This window comes from Pantherophis guttatus, chromosome 6, assembly GCF_059756535.1.
Source record: "Pantherophis guttatus breed Tessera chromosome 6, ASM5975653v1, whole genome shotgun sequence".
NCBI lineage: Eukaryota > Metazoa > Chordata > Lepidosauria > Squamata > Colubridae > Pantherophis > Pantherophis guttatus.
Genome location: NC_142068.1, coordinates 91,345,229 through 91,360,005, shown reverse-complemented (window position 1 = coordinate 91,360,005; position 14,777 = coordinate 91,345,229).

The window sequence follows — 14,777 nt, the reverse complement described above, 5'->3', positions numbered from 1 at the left end:
CTTCCACTTTTTAAAAATCAAGCCTTTTTGGTTCCTGGGGAAGAAAACACCTGACTCCGCGGTCAGGAAAAATGCTGCAAAGGAACCAAAATGTTTTTTGAAGGAAAAATTTATTTTGAAATCAAAAGCAAAAACGGACACCAGTATGAGTTTTGGGATGAAATTCCATGTCTAAAAATGGTGTTGCTTCCACTTTTTAAAAACTAGCATTTTTGGTGCCTGGGGAAGAAAACGTGTGACTCCGCGGTCAGGAAAAATGCTGCAAAGGAACCAAAATGTTTTTGAAAGCCAAATTTTTTTTTTGAAACCAAATGCAAAAACGGACACTAGGATGAATTTTGGGATGAAATTCCATGTCTAAAAATGGTGTTGCTTCCACTTTTTAAAAATCAAGCCTTTTTGGTGCCTGGGAAAGAAAACACCTGACTCCGCGGTCAAGAAAATGCTGCCCAGGAACCAAAATGTTTTTTGAAGCCAATTTTTTTTTGAAACCAAATGCCAAAACGGACACCAGTATGAGTTTCGGGATGAAATTCCATGTCTAAAAATGGTGTTGCTTCCACTTTTTAAAAATCAAGCCTTTTTGGTTCCTGGGGAAGAAAACGCGTGATTCCGCGGTCAGAAAAAATGCTGCGAAGGAACCAAAATGTTTTTTTGAAGCCAAATGTTTTTTTTGAAACCAAATGCAAAAACGGACACCAGGATGAGTTTTGGGATGAAATTCAATGTCTAAAAATGGTGTTGCTTCCACTTTTTAAAAATCAAGCCTTTTTGGTGCCTGGGGAAGAAAACACAAGACTCCGCGGTCAAGAAAATGCTGCCCAGACACCAAAAGGTTTTTTGAAGCAAAATTTTTTTTTTGAAACCAAATGCAAAAACGGACACCAGTATGAGTTTCGGGATGAAATTTCATGTCTAAAAATAGTGTTGTTTCCACTTTTTAAAAATCAAGCCTTTTTGGTGCCTGGGGAAGAAAACACCTGACTCCGCGGTCAAGAAAATGCTGCCCAGACACCAAAATGTTTTTTGAATCCAATTTTTTTTTTTAAACCAAATGCCAAAACGGACACCAGTATGAGTTTCGGGATAAAATTCCATGTCTAAAAATGGTGTTGCTTCCACTTTTTAAAAATCAAGCCTTTTTGGTTCCTGGGGAAGAAAACACCTGACTCCGCGGTCAGGAAAAATGCTGCAAAGGAACCAAAATGTTTTTTGAAGGAAAAATTTATTTTGAAATCAAAAGCAAAAACGGACACCAGTATGAGTTTTGGGATGAAATTCCATGTCTAAAAATGGTGTTGCTTCCACTTTTTAAAAACTAGCATTTTTGGTGCCTGGGGAAGAAAACGTGTGACTCCGCGGTCAGGAAAAATGCTGCAAAGGAACCAAAATGTTTTTGAAAGCCAAATTTTTTTTTTGAAACCAAATGCAAAAACGGACACTAGGATGAATTTTGGGATGAAATTCCATGTCTAAAAATGGTGTTGCTTCCACTTTTTAAAAATCAAGCCTTTTTGGTGCCTGGGAAAGAAAACACCTGACTCCGCGGTCAAGAAAATGCTGCCCAGGAACCAAAATGTTTTTTGAAGCCAATTTTTTTTTGAAACCAAATGCCAAAACGGACACCAGTATGAGTTTCGGGATGAAATTCCATGTCTAAAAATGGTGTTGCTTCCACTTTTTAAAAATCAAGCCTTTCTGGTTCCTGGGGAAGAAAACGCGTGACTCCGCGGTCAGGAAAAATGCTGCAAAGGAACCAAAATGTTTTTTGAAGCCAAATTTTTTTTTTGAACCCAAATGCATAAACGGACACCAGGATGAGTTTCGGGATGAAATTTCATGTCTAAAAATGGTGTTGTTTCCACTTTTTATAAATCAAGCCCTTTTGGTGTCTGTGGAAGAAAACACCTGACTCCGCGGTCAAGGAAATGCTGCCCAGACACCAAAATGTTTTTTGAATCCAATTTTTTTTTAAACCAAATGCCAGAACGGACACCAGGATGAGTTTCGGGATGAAATTCCATGTCTAAAAATGGTGTTGCTTCCACTTTTTAAAAATCAAGCCTTTTTGGTGCCTGGGGAAGAAAACACCTGACTCCACGGTCAGGAAAAATGCTGCAAAGGAACCAAAATGTTTTTGAAAGCCAAATTTTTTTTTTGAAACCAAATGCAAAAACGGACACTAGGATGAATTTCGGGATGAAATTCCATGTCTAAAAATGGTGTTGCTTCCACTTTTTAAAAATCAAGCCTTTTTGGTGCCTGGGAAAGAAAACACCTGACTCCGCGGTCAAGAAAATGCTGCCCAGGAACCAAAATGTTTTTTGAAGCCAATTTTTTTTTGAAACCAAATGCCAAAATGGACACCAGTATGAGTTTCGGGATGAAATTCCATGTCTAAAAATGGTGTTGCTTCCACTTTTTAAAAATCAAGCCTTTCTGGTTCCTGGGGAAGAAAACACGTGACTCCGCGGTCAGGAAAAATGCTGCAAAGGAACCAAAATGTTTTTTGAAGCCAAATTTTTTTTTTGAACCCAAATGCATAAACGGACACCAGTATGAGTTTCGGGATGAAATTTCATGTCTAAAAATGGTGTTGTTTCCACTTTTTATAAATCAAGCCCTTTTGGTGTCTGTGGAAGAAAACACCTGACTCCGCGGTCAAGGAAATGCTGCCCAGACACCAAAATGTTTTTTGAATCCAATTTTTTTTTAAACCAAATGCCAGAACGGACACCAGGATGAGTTTCGGGATGAAATTCCATGTCTAAAAATGGTGTTGCTTCCACTTTTTAAAAATCAAGCCTTTTTGGTGCCTGGGGAAGAAAACACCTGACTCCACGGTCAGGAAAAATGCTGCCCAGGAACCAAAATGTTTTTGAAGCCAATTTTTTTTTGGTAACCAAATGCAAAAACGGACGCCAGGATGAGTTTCGGGATGAAATTCCATGTCTAAAAATGGTGTTGCTTCCACTTTTTAAAAATCAAGCCTTTTTGGTTCCTGGGGAAGAAAACGCGTGATTCTGCGGTCAGGAAAAATGCTGCAAAGGAACCAAAATGTTTTTTGAAGTCAAATGTTTTTTTTGAAACCAAATGCAAAAACGGACACCAGTATGAGTTTCGGGATGAAATTCCATGTCTAAAAATGGTGTTGTTTCCACTTTTTAAAAATCAAGCCTTTTTGGTGCCTGGGGAAGAAAACACCTGACTCCGCGGTCAGGAAAAATGCATCAAAGGAACCAAAATGTTTTTTGAAGCAAATTTTTTTTTTTGAAACCAAATGCAAAAACGGACACCAGTATGAGTTTCGGGATGAAATTCCATGTCTAAAAATGGTGTTGCTTCCACTTTTTAAAAATCAAGCCTTTTTGGTGCCTGGGGAAGAAAACGCGTGATTCCGCGGTCAGGAAAAATGCTGCGAAGGAACCAAAATGTTTTTTTGAAGCCAAATGTTTTTTTTGAAACCAAATGCAAAAACGGACACCAGTATGAGTTTCGGGATGAAATTTCATGTCTAAAAATAGTGTTGTTTCCACTTTTTAAAAATCAAGCCTTTTTGGTGCCTGGGGAAGAAAACACCTGACTCCGCGGTCAAGAAAATGCTGCCCAGGAACCAAAATGTTTTTTGAAGCCAATTTTTTTTTGAAACCAAATGCCAAAATGGACACCAGTATGAGTTTCGGGATGAAATTCCATGTCTAAAAATGGTGTTGCTTCCACTTTTTAAAAATCAAGCCTTTCTGGTTCCTGGGGAAGAAAACGCGTGACTCCGCGGTCAGGAAAAATGCTGCAAAGGAACCAAAATGTTTTTTGAAGCCAAATTTTTTTTTTGAACCCAAATGCATAAACGGACACCAGGATGAGTTTCGGGATGAAATTTCATGTCTAAAAATGGTGTTGTTTCCACTTTTTATAAATCAAGCCCTTTTGGTGTCTGTGGAAGAAAACACCTGACTCCGCGGTCAAGGAAATGCTGCCCAGACACCAAAATGTTTTTTGAATCCAATTTTTTTTTAAACCAAATGCCAGAACGGACACCAGGATGAGTTTCGGGATGAAATTCCATGTCTAAAAATGGTGTTGCTTCCACTTTTTAAAAATCAAGCCTTTTTGGTGCCTGGGGAAGAAAACACAAGACTCCGCGGTCAAGAAAATGCTGCCCAGACACCAAAAGGTTTTTTGAAGCAAAATTTTTTTTTTGAAACCAAATGCAAAAACGGACACCAGTATGAGTTTCGGGATGAAATTTCATGTCTAAAAATAGTATTATTTCCACTTTTTAAAAATCAAGCCTTTTTGGTGCCTGGGAAAGAAAACACCAGACTCCGCGGTCAAGAAAATGCTGCCCAGACACCAAAATGTTTTTTGAAGCCAATTTTTTTTTGAAACCAAATGCCAAAACGGACACCAGTATGAGTTTCGGGATGAAATTCCATGTCTAAAAATGGTGTTGCTTCCACTTTTTAAAAATCAAGCCTTTCTGGTTCCTGGGGAAGAAAACGCGTGACTCCGCGGTCAGGAAAAATGCTGCAAAGGAACCAAAATGTTTTTTGAAGCCAAATTTTTTTTTTGAACCCAAATGCATAAACGGACACCAGGATGAGTTTCGGGATGAAATTTCATGTCTAAAAATGGTGTTGTTTCCACTTTTTATAAATCAAGCCCTTTTGGTGTCTGTGGAAGAAAACACCTGACTCCGCGGTCAAGGAAATGCTGCCCAGACACCAAAATGTTTTTTGAATCCAATTTTTTTTTAAACCAAATGCCAGAACGGACACCAGGATGAGTTTCGGGATGAAATTCTATGTCTAAAAATGGTGTTGCTTCCACTTTTTAAAAATCAAGCCTTTTTGGTGCCTGGGGAAGAAAACACCTGACTCCACGGTCAGGAAAAATGCTGCCCAGGAACCAAAATGTTTTTGAAGCCAATTTTTTTTTTGTAACCAAATGCAAAAACGGACGCCAGGATGAGTTTCGGGATGAAATTCCATGTCTAAAAATGGTGTTGCTTCCACTTTTTAAAAATCAAGCCTTTTTGGTGCCTGGGGAAGAAAACACCTGACTCCACGGTCAGGAAAAATGCTGCCCAGGAACCAAAATGTTTTTTGAATCCAATTTTTTTTAAAACCAAATGCCAGAACGGACACCAGGATGAGTTGCGGGATGAAATTCCATGTCTAAAAATGGTGTTGCTTCCACTTTTTAAAAATCAAGCCTTTTTGGTGCCTGGGGAAGAAAACACCTGACTCCACGGTCAGGAAAAATGCTGCCCAGGAACCAAAATGTTTTTGAAGCCAATTTTTTTTTGTAACCAAATGCAAAAACGGACGCCAGGATGTGTTTCGGGATGAAATTCCATGTCTAAAAATGGTGTTGCTTCCACTTTTTAAAAATCAAGTCTTTTTGGTTCCTGGGGAAGAAAACGCGTGATTCTGCGGTCAGGAAAAATGCTGCAAAGGAACCAAAATGTTTTTTGAAGCCAAATGTTTTTTTTGAAACCAAATGCAAAAACGGACACCAGGATGAGTTTTGGGACGAAATTCCACGTCTAAAAATGGTGTTGTTTCCACTTTTTAAAAATCAAGCCTTTTTGGTGCCTGGGGAAGAAAACACCTGACTCCGCGGTCAGGAAAAATGCATCAAAGGAACCAAAATGTTTTTTGAAGCAAATTTTTTTTTTTGAAACCAAATGCAAAAACGGACACCAGTATGAGTTTCGGGATGAAATTCCATGTCTAAAAATGGTGTTGCTTCCCCTTTTTAAAAATCAAGCCTTTCTGGTTCCTGGGGAAGAAAACGCGTGACTCCGCGGTCAGGAAAAATGCTGCAAAGGAACCAAAATGTTTTTTGAAGCCAAATTTTTTTTTCGAACCCAAATGCATAAACGGACACCAGGATGAGTTTCGGGATGAAATTTCATGTCTAAAAATGGTGTTGTTTCCACTTTTTATAAATCAAGCCCTTTTGGTGTCTGTGGAAGAAAACACCTGACTCCGCGGTCAAGGAAATGCTGCCCAGACACCAAAATGTTTTTTGAATCCAATTTTTTTTTAAACCAAATGCCAGAACGGACACCAGGATGAGTTTCGGGATGAAATTCCATGTCTAAAAATGGTGTTGCTTCCACTTTTTAAAAATCAAGCCTTTTTGGTGCCTGGGGAAGAAAACACCTGACTCCACGGTCAGGAAAAATGCTGCCCAGGAACCAAAATGTTTTTTGAATCCAATTTTTTTTAAAACCAAATGCCAGAACGGACACCAGGATGAGTTTCGGGATGAAATTCCTTGTCTAAAAATGGTGTTGCTTCCACTTTTTAAAAATCAAGCCTTTTTGGTGCCTGGGGAAGAAAACACCTGACTCCACGGTCAGGAAAAATGCTGCCCAGGAACCAAAATGTTTTTGAAGCCAATTTTTTTTTTGTAACCAAATGCAAAAACGGACGCCAGGATGAGTTTCGGGATGAAATTCCATGTCTAAAAATGGTGTTGCTTCCACTTTTTAAAAATCAAGCCTTTTTGGTGCCTGGGGAAGAAAACACCTGACTCCACGGTCAGGAAAAATGCTGCCCAGGAACCAAAATGTTTTTTGAATCCAATTTTTTTTAAAACCAAATGCCAGAACGGACACCAGGATGAGTTTCGGGATGAAATTCCATGTCTAAAAATGGTGTTGCTTCCACTTTTTAAAAATCAAGCCTTTTTGGTGCCTGGGGAAGAAAACACCTGACTCCACGGTCAGGAAAAATGCTGCCCAGGAACCAAAATGTTTTTGAAGCCAATTTTTTTTTTGTAACCAAATGCAAAAACGGACGCCAGGATGAGTTTCGGGATGAAATTCCATGTCTAAAAATGGTGTTGCTTCCACTTTTTAAAAATCAAGTCTTTTTGGTTCCTGGGGAAGAAAACGCGTGATTCTGCGGTCAGGAAAAATGCTGCAAAGGAACCAAAATGTTTTTTGAAGCCAAATGTTTTTTTTGAAACCAAATGCAAAAACGGACACCAGGATGAGTTTTGGGATGAAATTCAATGTCTAAAAATGGTGTTGCTTCCACTCTTTAAAAATCAAGCCTTTTTGGTGCCTGGGGAAGAAAACACAAGACTCCGCGGTCAAGAAAATGCTGCCCAGACACCAAAAGGTTTTTTGAAGCAAAATTTTTTTTTTGAAACCAAATGCAAAAACGGACACCAGTATGAGTTTCGGGATGAAATTTCATGTCTAAAAATAGTGTTGTTTCCACTTTTTAAAAATCAAGCCTTTTTGGTGCCTGGGGAAGAAAACACCTGACTCCGCGGTCAAGAAAATGCTGCCCAGACACCAAAATGTTTTTTGAATCCAATTTTTTTTTTTAAACCAAATGCCAAAACTGACACCAGTATGAGTTTCGGGATAAAATTCCATGTCTAAAAATGGTGTTGCTTCCACTTTTTAAAAATCAAGCCTTTTTGGTTCCTGGGGAAGAAAACACCTGACTCCGCGGTCAGGAAAAATGCTGCAAAGGAACCAAAATGTTTTTTGAAGGAAAAATTTATTTTGAAATCAAAAGCAAAAACGGACACCAGTATGAGTTTTGGGATGAAATTCCATGTCGAAAAATGGTGTTGCTTCCACTTTTTAAAAACTAGCATTTTTGGTGCCTGGGGAAGAAAACGTGTGACTCCGCGGTCAGGAAAAATGCTGCAAAGGAACCAAAATGTTTTTGAAAGCCAAATTTTTTTTTTGAAACCAAATGCAAAAACGGACACTAGGATGAATTTTGGGATGAAATTCCATGTCTAAAAATGGTGTTGCTTCCACTTTTTAAAAATCAAGCCTTTTTGGTGCCTGGGAAAGAAAACACCTGACTCCGCGGTCAAGAAAATGCTGCCCAGGAACCAAAATGTTTTTTGAAGCCAATTTTTTTTTGAAACCAAATGCCAAAACGGACACCAGTATGAGTTTCGGGATGAAATTCCATGTCTAAAAATGGTGTTGCTTCCACTTTTTAAAAATCAAGCCTTTCTGGTTCCTGGGGAAGAAAACGCGTGACTCCGCGGTCAGGAAAAATGCTGCAAAGGAACCAAAATGTTTTTTGAAGCCAAATTTTTTTTTTGAACCCAAATGCATAAACGGACACCAGGATGAGTTTCGGGATGAAATTTCATGTCTAAAAATGGTGTTGTTTCCACTTTTTATAAATCAAGCCCTTTTGGTGTCTGTGGAAGAAAACACCTGACTCCGCGGTCAAGGAAATGCTGCCCAGACACCAAAATGTTTTTTGAATCCAATTTTTTTTTAAACCAAATGCCAGAACGGACACCAGGATGAGTTTCGGGATGAAATTCCATGTCTAAAAATGGTGTTGCTTCCACTTTTTAAAAATCAAGCCTTTTTGGTGCCTGGGGAAGAAAACACCTGACTCCACGGTCAGGAAAAATGCTGCAAAGGAACCAAAATGTTTTTGAAAGCCAAATTTTTTTTTTGAAACCAAATGCAAAAACGGACACTAGGATGAATTTCGGGATGAAATTCCATGTCTAAAAATGGTGTTGCTTCCACTTTTTAAAAATCAAGCCTTTTTGGTGCCTGGGAAAGAAAACACCTGACTCCGCGGTAAAGAAAATGCTGCCCAGGAACCAAAATGTTTTTTGAAGCCAATTTTTTTTTGAAACCAAATGCCAAAATGGACACCAGTATGAGTTTCGGGATGAAATTCCATGTCTAAAAATGGTGTTGCTTCCACTTTTTAAAAATCAAGCCTTTCTGGTTCCTGGGGAAGAAAACACGTGACTCCGCGGTCAGGAAAAATGCTGCAAAGGAACCAAAATGTTTTTTGAAGCCAAATTTTTTTTTTGAACCCAAATGCATAAACGGACACCAGGATGAGTTTCGGGATGAAATTTCATGTCTAAAAATGGTGTTGTTTCCACTTTTTATAAATCAAGCCCTTTTGGTGTCTGTGGAAGAAAACACCTGACTCCGCGGTCAAGGAAATGCTGCCCAGACACCAAAATGTTTTTTGAATCCAATTTTTTTTTAAACCAAATGCCAGAACGGACACCAGGATGAGTTTCGGGATGAAATTCCATGTCTAAAAATGGTGTTGCTTCCACTTTTTAAAAATCAAGCCTTTTTGGTGCCTGGGGAAGAAAACACCTGACTCCACGGTCAGGAAAAATGCTGCCCAGGAACCAAAATGTTTTTGAAGCCAATTTTTTTTTGGTAACCAAATGCAAAAACGGACGCCAGGATGAGTTTCGGGATGAAATTCCATGTCTAAAAATGGTGTTGCTTCCACTTTTTAAAAATCAAGCCTTTTTGGTTCCTGGGGAAGAAAACGCGTGATTCTGCGGTCAGGAAAAATGCTGCAAAGGAACCAAAATGTTTTTTGAAGTCAAATGTTTTTTTTGAAACCAAATGCAAAAACGGACACCAGGATGAGTTTTGGGACGAAATTCCACGTCTAAAAATGGTGTTGTTTCCACTTTTTAAAAATCAAGCCTTTTTGGTGCCTGGGGAAGAAAACACCTGACTCCGCGGTCAGGAAAAATGCATCAAAGGAACCAAAATGTTTTTTGAAGCAAATTTTTTTTTTTGAAACCAAATGCAAAAACGGACACCAGTATGAGTTTCGGGATGAAATTCCATGTCTAAAAATGGTGTTGCTTCCACTTTTTAAAAATCAAGCCTTTTTGGTGCCTGGGGAAGAAAACGCGTGATTCCGCGGTCAGGAAAAATGCTGCGAAGGAACCAAAATGTTTTTTTGAAGCCAAATGTTTTTTTTGAAACCAAATGCAAAAACGGACACCAGTATGAGTTTCGGGATGAAATTTCATGTCTAAAAATAGTGTTGTTTCCACTTTTTAAAAATCAAGCCTTTTTGGTGCCTGGGGAAGAAAACACCTGACTCCGCGGTCAGGAAAAATGCTGCAAAGGAACCAAAATGTTTTTGAAAGCCAAATTTTTTTTTTGAAACCAAATGCAAAAACGGACACTAGGATGAATTTCGGGATGAAATTCCATGTCTAAAAATGGTGTTGCTTCCACTTTTTAAAAATCAAGCCTTTCTGGTTCCTGGGGAAGAAAACGCGTGACTCCGCGGTCAGGAAAAATGCTGCAAAGGAACCAAAATGTTTTTTGAAGCCAAATTTTTTTTTTGAACCCAAATGCATAAACGGACACCAGGATGAGTTTCGGGATGAAATTTCATGTCTAAAAATGGTGTTGCTTCCACTTTTTATAAATCAAGCCCTTTTGGTGTCTGTGGAAGAAAACACCTGACTCCGCGGTCAAGGAAATGCTGCCCAGACACCAAAATGTTTTTTGAATCCAATTTTTTTTTAAACCAAATGCCAGAACGGACACCAGGATGAGTTTCGGGATGAAATTCCATGTCTAAAAATGGTGTTGCTTCCACTTTTTAAAAATCAAGCCTTTTTGGTGCCTGGGGAAGAAAACACCTGACTCCACGGTCAGGAAAAATGCAGCAAAGGAACCAAAATGTTTTTGAAAGCCAAATTTTTTTTTTGAAACCAAATGCAAAAACGGACACTAGGATGAATTTCGGGATGAAATTCCAAGTCTAAAAATGGTGTTGCTTCCACTTTTTAAAAATCAAGCCTTTTTGGTGCCTGGGGAAGAAAACACCTGACTCCGCGGTCAGGAAAAATGCTGCAAAGGAACCAAAATGTTTTTTGAAGCCAATTTTTTTTTTTGAAACCAAATGCAAAAACGGGCACCAGTATGAGTTTCGGGATGAAATTTCATGTCTAAAAATAGTGTTGTTTCCACTTTTTAAAAATCAAGCCTTTTTGGTGCCTGGGGAAGAAAACACCTGACTCCGCGGTCAAGAAAATGCTGCCCAGGAACCAAAATGTTTTTTGAAGCCAATTTTTTTTTGAAACCAAATGCCAAAATGGACACCAGTATGAGTTTCGGGATGAAATTCCATGTCTAAAAATGGTGTTGCTTCCACTTTTTAAAAATCAAGCCTTTCTGGTTCCTGGGGAAGAAAACGCGTGACTCCGCGGTCAGGAAAAATGCTGCAAAGGAACCAAAATGTTTTTTGAAGCCAAATTTTTTTTTTGAACCCAAATGCATAAACGGACACCAGGATGAGTTTCGGGATGAAATTTCATGTCTAAAAATGGTGTTGTTTCCACTTTTTATAAATCAAGCCCTTTTGGTGTCTGTGGAAGAAAACACCTGACTCCGCGGTCAAGGAAATGCTGCCCAGACACCAAAATGTTTTTTGAATCCAATTTTTTTTTAAACCAAATGCCAGAACGGACACCAGGATGAGTTTCGGGATGAAATTCCATGTCTAAAAATGGTGTTGCTTCCACTTTTTAAAAATCAAGCCTTTTTGGTGCCTGGGGAAGAAAACACAAGACTCCGCGGTCAAGAAAATGCTGCCCAGACACCAAAAGGTTTTTTGAAGCAAAATTTTTTTTTTGAAACCAAATGCAAAAACGGACACCAGTATGAGTTTCGGGATGAAATTTCATGTCTAAAAATAGTATTGTTTCCACTTTTTAAAAATCAAGCCTTTTTGGTGCCTGGGAAAGAAAACACCAGACTCCGCGGTCAAGAAAATGCTGCCCAGACACCAAAATGTTTTTTGAAGCCAATTTTTTTTTGAAACCAAATGCCAAAACGGACACCAGTATGAGTTTCGGGATGAAATTCCATGTCTAAAAATGGTGTTGCTTCCACTTTTTAAAAATCAAGCCTTTCTGGTTCCTGGGGAAGAAAACGCGTGACTCCGCGGTCAGGAAAAATGCTGCAAAGGAACCAAAACGTTTTTTGAAGCCAAATTTTTTTTTTGAACCCAAATGCATAAACGGACACCAGGATGAGTTTCGGGATGAAATTTCATGTCTAAAAATGGTGTTGTTTCCACTTTTTATAAATCAAGCCCTTTTGGTGTCTGTGGAAGAAAACACCTGACTCCGCGGTCAAGGAAATGCTGCCCAGACACCAAAATGTTTTTTGAATCCAATTTTTTTTTAAACCAAATGCCAGAACGGACACCAGGATGAGTTTCGGGATGAAATTCTATGTCTAAAAATGGTGTTGCTTCCACTTTTTAAAAATCAAGCCTTTTTGGTGCCTGGGGAAGAAAACACCTGACTCCACGGTCAGGAAAAATGCTGCCCAGGAACCAAAATGTTTTTGAAGCCAATTTTTTTTTTGTAACCAAATGCAAAAACGGACGCCAGGATGAGTTTCGGGATGAAATTCCATGTCTAAAAATGGTGTTGCTTCCACTTTTTAAAAATCAAGCCTTTTTGGTGCCTGGGGAAGAAAACACCTGACTCCACGGTCAGGAAAAATGCTGCCCAGGAACCAAAATGTTTTTTGAATCCAATTTTTTTTAAAACCAAATGCCAGAACGGACACCAGGATGAGTTTCGGGATGAAATTCCATGTCTAAAAATGGTGTTGCTTCCACTTTTTAAAAATCAAGCCTTTTTGGTGCCTGGGGAAGAAAACACCTGACTCCACGGTCAGGAAAAATGCTGCCCAGGAACCAAAATGTTTTTGAAGCCAATTTTTTTTTGTAACCAAATGCAAAAACGGACGCCAGGATGTGTTTCGGGATGAAATTCCATGTCTAAAAATGGTGTTGCTTCCACTTTTTAAAAATCAAGTCTTTTTGGTTCCTGGGGAAGAAAACGCGTGATTCTGCGGTCAGGAAAAATGCTGCAAAGGAACCAAAATGTTTTTTGAAGCCAAATGTTTTTTTTGAAACCAAATGCAAAAACGGACACCAGGATGAGTTTTGGGACGAAATTCCACGTCTAAAAATGGTGTTGTTTCCACTTTTTAAAAATCAAGCCTTTTTGGTGCCTGGGGAAGAAAACACCTGACTCCGCGGTCAGGAAAAATGCATCAAAGGAACCAAAATGTTTTTTGAAGCAAATTTTTTTTTTTGAAACCAAATGCAAAAACGGACACCAGTATGAGTTTCGGGATGAAATTCCATGTCTAAAAATGGTGTTGCTTCCCCTTTTTAAAAATCAAGCCTTTCTGGTTCCTGGGGAAGAAAACGCGTGACTCCGCGGTCAGGAAAAATGCTGCAAAGGAACCAAAATGTTTTTTGAAGCCAAATTTTTTTTTTGAACCCAAATGCATAAACGGACACCAGGATGAGTTTCGGGATGAAATTTCATGTCTAAAAATGGTGTTGTTTCCACTTTTTATAAATCAAGCCCTTTTGGTGTCTGTGGAAGAAAACACCTGACTCCGCGGTCAAGGAAATGCTGCCCAGACACCAAAATGTTTTTTGAATCCAATTTTTTTTTAAACCAAATGCCAGAACGGACACCAGGATGAGTTTCGGGATGAAATTCCATGTCTAAAAATGGTGTTGCTTCCACTTTTTAAAAATCAAGCCTTTTTGGTGCCTGGGGAAGAAAACACCTGACTCCACGGTCAGGAAAAATGCTGCCCAGGAACCAAAATGTTTTTTGAATCCAATTTTTTTTAAAACCAAATGCCAGAACGGACACCAGGATGAGTTTCGGGATGAAATTCCTTGTCTAAAAATGGTGTTGCTTCCACTTTTTAAAAATCAAGCCTTTTTGGTGCCTGGGGAAGAAAACACCTGACTCCACGGTCAGGAAAAATGCTGCCCAGGAACCAAAATGTTTTTGAAGCCAATTTTTTTTTTGTAACCAAATGCAAAAACGGACGCCAGGATGAGTTTCGGGATGAAATTCCATGTCTAAAAATGGTGTTGCTTCCACTTTTTAAAAATCAAGCCTTTTTGGTGCCTGGGGAAGAAAACACCTGACTCCACGGTCAGGAAAAATGCTGCCCAGGAACCAAAATGTTTTTTGAATCCAATTTTTTTTAAAACCAAATGCCAGAACGGACACCAGGATGAGTTTCGGGATGAAATTCCATGTCTAAAAATGGTGTTGCTTCCACTTTTTAAAAATCAAGCCTTTTTGGTGCCTGGGGAAGAAAACACCTGACTCCACGGTCAGGAAAAATGCTGCCCAGGAACCAAAATGTTTTTGAAGCCAATTTTTTTTTTGTAACCAAATGCAAAAACGGACGCCAGGATGAGTTTCGGGATGAAATTCCATGTCTAAAAATGGTGTTGCTTCCACTTTTTAAAAATCAAGTCTTTTTGGTTCCTGGGGAAGAAAACGCGTGATTCTGCGGTCAGGAAAAATGCTGCAAAGGAACCAAAATGTTTTTTGAAGCCAAATGTTTTTTTTGAAACCAAATGCAAAAACGGACACCAGGATGAGTTTTGGGATGAAATTCAATGTCTAAAAATGGTGTTGCTTCCACTCTTTAAAAATCAAGCCTTTTTGGTGCCTGGGGAAGAAAACACAAGACTCCGCGGTCAAGAAAATGCTGCCCAGACACCAAAAGGTTTTTTGAAGCAAAATTTTTTTTTTGAAACCAAATGCAAAAACGGACACCAGTATGAGTTTCGGGATGAAATTTCATGTCTAAAAATAGTGTTGTTTCCACTTTTTAAAAATCAAGCCTTTTTGGTGCCTGGGGAAGAAAACACCTGACTCCGCGGTCAAGAAAATGCTGCCCAGACACCAAAATGTTTTTTGAATCCAATTTTTTTTTTTAAACCAAATGCCAAAACGGACACCAGTATGAGTTTCGGGATAAAATTCCATGTCTAAAAATGGTGTTGCTTCCACTTTTTAAAAATCAAGCCTTTTTGGTTCCTGGGGAAGAAAACACCTGACTCCGCGGTCAGGAAAAATGCTGCAAAGGAACCAAAATGTTTTTTGAAGGAAAAATTTATTTTGAAATCAAAAGC